The sequence below is a fragment of the Acipenser ruthenus genome, chromosome 5 (assembly GCF_902713425.1).
Source record: "Acipenser ruthenus chromosome 5, fAciRut3.2 maternal haplotype, whole genome shotgun sequence".
NCBI classification, from domain to species: domain Eukaryota; kingdom Metazoa; phylum Chordata; class Actinopteri; order Acipenseriformes; family Acipenseridae; genus Acipenser; species Acipenser ruthenus.
In genome coordinates, this window is record NC_081193.1 from 43,055,629 (window position 1) to 43,061,712 (window position 6,084).

General features: G+C 36.8%; 1 protein-coding gene across 2 annotated transcripts in view; it reads right to left on the reverse strand.

Annotated features, from left to right (window-relative positions):
• Window positions 1-393, reverse strand: part of LOC117403087 (F-box only protein 25-like) — a 32,823-nt gene extending 32,430 nt beyond the window's left edge. For both annotated transcript variants that reach the window (XM_034004998.3, XM_034004997.3), the window contains exon 1: window positions 31-393. The gene's annotated coding sequence lies outside the window, so the exon portion shown is untranslated. The remainder of the gene's footprint in view (window positions 1-30) is intronic.
• Between the last annotated feature and the right edge of the window lie 5,691 nt (window positions 394-6,084).

Sequence of the window (6,084 nt, forward strand, 5' to 3'; positions counted from 1 at the left end):
TCATGTTAATATGAATTTATTGCACCGTACCTGTTACGATTATTATCAAACTTGTCAAAAAATGTCAAATTTGCGCCCTGAAGCAAACTACTGTAGTACTTAAAAATACACTGGTTACTGTCGTTCACAAAAACATCGCGTCCAGGCTTCAAGCAGCTATATATATCTTTCTTACAAAAACAAAAGCCAGCATTGGCGGACTGCAAGAAAAACAAAAAAGCAAGGCAGCATCAGGCTTTATCTAAGGGTTTTCAGCATAAAATGAAAACGCTTATATTATTATTTATAAGATAACGGTTTACAAACTATCTGCGACAAATAACACTTTTGTTTTTCATTCTCTCAGAATTATTGACGGAAGTAAAAATTCTCTCTTCAATGGAATGTGTAACGCCTACTCGCTTATTTTTATTGGCCAGAGGTTCACTGTTTACAATGTTGCTACCCGATTTCGGAGCTCTAATTGGACGTTGGAGTTCTCAATCATGTATCGTTGAAACGAATTTGTTTTGTTAAGAGATCTGTGATACACGTGACTGCAAGTCTTCCACATGTTGCTGTGTTTTGGTTCTGTGTGGGGGAATTGTAGAGTGATCTGGCAATTTGGTAAATGGTACGATTTATTGCTTACAATATTCACATGCACAACATGACATTAACAAATGCAATGTGTTACTTCTAAATTACCGAAACGACTACATACACAATCATAGTAGCCTTTCTTTTATTATTATTAAAACCACCATTTTGTTTCTCTGTTCCACATCGTAAGCAACATTGAAATCCAACCAAGCTTACTAACAACTTTTTAAAATTATTACCAGTATTTAAAATTATAAAATACTTTCAAATACCAGTGTCTAGGAAGACAATTATTTTGTATGGAAATGTGAGTGCATGATTAAGTTTCGGAGATTGAAGAGAAAGCGAGTAACTCGCCGTGGTATATAATACCAAGGAATAGTGTGTCATGTTATTTTGTGGTACGCGTTAAAAAACGGTAGACCGCGTGCAGCGCGCTTGCCCATATTATTTTAGCTAAGAAAACAAAGAAACGCCCATGAAAGGGGTACGGTGTATTGAGTTTGGCCCTTAAAGTTCTTTTTAATATATATTTTTTCACAATTCAGCAAATGTATGTGACTTTAACTGATGAGCAACAAAATGGGTTATCCAAAATTGAAAACATACACGATGTTGTGGGAGAACTACTGTTGGTCTTGTTTGTAGTGATTTGTGCAATAGTTATATAATCACAGCTCGGGTTGCCAACTTTTCCACAGACCGGCAAACCCCGACATATTTCTCAGTCACTTGAGTCAGCCTTGGTTTATCAAAACTGCAGTATACTGTAATAGAGTTGAACACAATACCACCAGATCTCGGTACAAATCATAATCGTGCAGTAGACACAGTGTGCTCTTGATAATTCTTGCAACTCTATAACGATTTCTGTTCAATTTTCAAGTAGCCTAAAATTACATGTTGATGCAGTTTTCATTATTGTGTATGTTATAAACGCATGGTTCCGTGATTTCATATATATATATATATATATATATATATATATATATATATATATATATATATATATATATATATATATATATATATATTCCTGAAACATCAGTTATACAATTAAGGGTGTAATAATAATAATAATAATAATAATAATAATAATAGATTTTTCAGAAATATTTATACATTTGAACGGAGATTACACTTAAGCGTGTTGGTGATTCCCATATTACTTTACCGTTAACAGAATGTATTAATTATATTATTATTTATTTCTTAGCAGACGCCCTTATCCAGGGCGACTTACAATTGTTACAAGACATCACATTATGTTTACATACAATTAAACATTTATACAGTTGTTTTTTTACTGGAGCAATCTAGGTAAAGTACCTTGCTAAAGGGTACAGCAGCAGTGCCCCCCACCTGGGATTGAACCCACCGCCCTCCGGTCGTCCAGAGCCCTAACCACTACTCCACACTGCTGCCCTGTATACTACATTATTTATTTTACTGAACTTCAATATGAAATCACGGAACCACCATCATTTAAATATATTTAAATGCACAATAATGTAAACAGCATTCACCAACCTGTAATTTTAGGCTACTTTAAAACTGAACAGAAACCGCTATTTACGTACCTTACATATTGTTAATGCTGTGCTATTTTTTGCACAGCATAGTCCTTTAGTACAGTTATCTTAACTGTTTAGCTGTCACTCGCTGAAGTTGATTTTACAGGAAAATATAGCTGTTTTACCTAGATCCCCGTGGAACTCCTTACAGTTTCTTATGGTATCCCGCATGCAGCGTTGTAACCATAGCTAATATTCTACCGAGGTCAAACTTAGGTTTCATACCTCCAAATCTATGTTACACGGCAAACCAACAAACAGACTTTTGTACTTTACCAGAATTTTTACATGAGCATCAGCATTGATGATGCAAACAAAAAACAAAAAAAAACAACAGAGGTAACTTTTCCAGAGAGGAGGTTTTATTTTAAACATATAGTATTTTATAATTAATTTAAGATTAATTAAAAATTACAGATTTTTTGAGAGAAATATACGAATGTTATTCACAGGCATTGTATCCTTTTGTATCCAAGCACCCTATTTTATTTCTCTAAACAGTGACAATATTAAAATCCACCAACCAATGCTTTTAAATGTCTTTATTAACATGATCAGTGATTATTTGTTTATAAGTTAATAATATGTACTAGTACTGGTACATATTTCAGATATAACGCTACAGATATCATTCTACACACACTCGTTAGGCCCTCTCATCTCTCTTGGCTTTTCCTACCACCTCTACGCTGATGATGCCCAGATCTTCCACTCCTTTTCCTCCATCGACTCCCACATCACCCACATCTCAGAATCCCTCTTACCTATGTCAGCTTGGACATGTTTACCCCACCTCAAACTCAACCTCTCTAAATCTGACCTTTACTTTCCTTCTGCTTCCTCCCTCTGACCTCTCCATTTCAGTCTCCCTTGACTAGCACTGTCTTCCTCTCCTGCTAAAAACCTAGGTGTTACTCTTGGCCCCTCCCTCTCCTACTCTCAACACATCTCCCTGACACGTACTTGCCGCTTCTTTCTTAGCAACATCTACGGAATCTGTCCTTTTCTCACTACTTGTTCCACTCAACTCCTGGTCCAGGCTCTTGTACTCCTGGTCCAAGCTCTTGTACTCTCCAGATTGGACTACTGTAACACTCTCCTTGCTGGTCTCCCTGCTTTGGCTATCTGCCCCCTTCAGCTCATTCTAAATTCTCCTATGTACTGTATTCATCTGACCTATGCACCACGTTACCTGATCCTCAGCTGATGCACTATCCTTGCACTATTGCACTACTACTATATCATTGTAGAGATAACTTGTTGTAATCCTAACCTGTTGCACATTTTTCATATTATATTTTAGTAGTATGATTTGCAGTTACTGAACTATACTGTATTTAAATATTGATGTTGTCATTTGACATAATGCATAATGACAACTTTTCAGAAACAAAAAAAAGAAGACCCACAGGGATATAATTTCAAGTAACAATTACTCAGGGTTATAGAATGATTAATATTGTTGATCATTGCATATCATGTGGGACTTTAGTTACCATTTACCAGTATATTTCAGAAAGAGAACCCTAGTTTGAACTACAAATCATCAGATCTGCATTAATAATGTAGACAGTGCCATCTTGTGGTCATTTTATGTATGAAGTTGAAATCCCTTCAATGCAATTTCAATATGACATGACAAGGAGGGTGCGCACAGTACAAGTGATGAAATGAAACTGTTCAGTCATGAGCACAATGTGCATTATTACGGTACTGTAACTCATAAAAGCATTCAACCACCCCTGCTGGTTTGTTTTTCCCACTCGGACTACTTCCTACTAAATATCTTGTTATCCCTGAAAAGATAACCCTTCAAATATTTTCAAATTATTTCAATTACAGTAGTAAGTCATGCCAAAAGAGTGGCACTACCTCAAGCTATTATCGTTAGTATTTTCTAGAATGACAAATAACTGCGCATGGAGCATTTGTTTCCCATTAACTCATATCCCTTGTTTACTAAAGCTTGGCAAATACATTTTAATAAACAATGCAGAGGAACCTCCCAACTGGTACAATCAGTGCAGAATGACTGTATAGTGCCTGCAAATTTGTTTTACTGAGAAAAGGTTTGACTCTCATTGGACAGCAATGCAAATAACAAATCCACCACACAAACTGGCAGTCTAAAAAAAATTAGTTGAATTGAATGGATGTGGAGATTGAATCTTACCAGGGCAGACTTGTGACGTAGTATAGGGAAGTTCACCTGGCCACTGCATGTGCAATACCTGCTCTTTGGGTTAACAGAATATACTTCAGATTCTAGGGCTCCCAGTCATCACAGAAGTCACTTAAATAGAGTAGCAACATATCAGTTTGTTCCATCATAATTAGAACATAACATTGTTGATTATACATTTCACAATTATTAATGTCATTAAAAACATCTTTAATAATTAAAAACAGATAAGCAATGGCAACAGTCAATTAATTTTCTATTTGTCAGTTAATATCACAATTAGAACACAGTACCATTTTAAATTATAGAATTAATTTTCTTTTTTTTTTCTTAAAACATCTCTTTAATCATTAAAAGCTGGTAAACTATGACAAAAATCAGTTCATGGTATTAATCCACATGTCATATAACACATTATATTATTTTCAATTATATGTTTTGCAAATATTTATCCAAATAGGAGCATCTCTTTTTTTTTTTTTTTTTTTTTTTTTAATTTAGTCGTCGCCAATTATTTTACCCCGATTTTCACCCCAATTTAGTATGCCCAATTATTATCTGTATCCCCGGCTTACCGCTCACAACCCCCGCGCCGACTCGGGAAACGGAGGCTCGAACACGCGTCCTCCGAAACGTGCTCCTGCCAAGCCGTCATTTTTTGCACTGCAGATCCACAGCAATGCCACCAGACCTATAGTGCCGGAGGACAACACAGATCTGGCGGCTCTGCTGCAGAGCCACAGGCACCCTATCAGCCACAGGGGTCGCTGATGTGCGGTGAGCCGTGGATTCCCCTGCCGACCTAAGCCCTCCCTACCCGGGCAGCGCTCAGCCAATTGTGCGCCGCCCCCTAGGAACTCCCGGTCTCGGTCAGCTGTGACATAGCCTGGATTCGAACCTGCGATCTCCAGGCTATAGGGCACATCCTGCGCGGAGCGCCTTTACTGGATGCGCCACTCGGGAGCCCCAGGAGCATCTCTTAAATTTTTTAAAAAAGATGAATCTGTTCTCATAATGTCACAAAAATTCCAAGCAGGAGCCTAATTTTATTATTCTCAGGTGAATTCACAATCCCCTGTCTTATTAAGTGATATATAGAAGCCACACCTAGAAATAATCATTTCTATCTGCATGGTAATACATATCTGCTTTGAAGTTGGCCATCAGATAGAAATTACTTTTAATTACCACTGACTGAATGAAAGTTAACCACTGACCTCAAAGTAAATCATTTCATACTCCATTGCTAATCCACTGAACCATCTAGCTCCACTTATATGCATTTTAATGCTGTTTTGTATTCACAAAATGTTGGCTTATAGTCAGAGGAGTAACAGAGGGTGCTTCTTCAAGGTCAGATCCCAGATGTGCTGGAACAAGTTAAGGCATTTCTTTGCTGCACAACCATTGCAAGTTTTTATCAATCTTTTTCATGGGTATTTCTTTTTTTCATTTTGTGTTGTAAGTTCCAGTCATATCTTTATATTTTAAGTAAGCTATAAATGCTCAATAACACTCAACCTCAGCAACTCTAAGTAATGGAAACAATCCAACCATTGTGGACATTGTAGTATTTTTTACTTTACCACATCCCTTGGTTTATCCCAGTCATTTTGTCATGTCTGTTATTAAGCTTTCAAAGTTCAGCTTTCTGGGTAGCTCTCTCAAAGCATGCAAAGGCATTACAGCTGACTTAATTATCACAACATGATCCCAGAAACTGGAACTGATGCTGATTAAACTGTA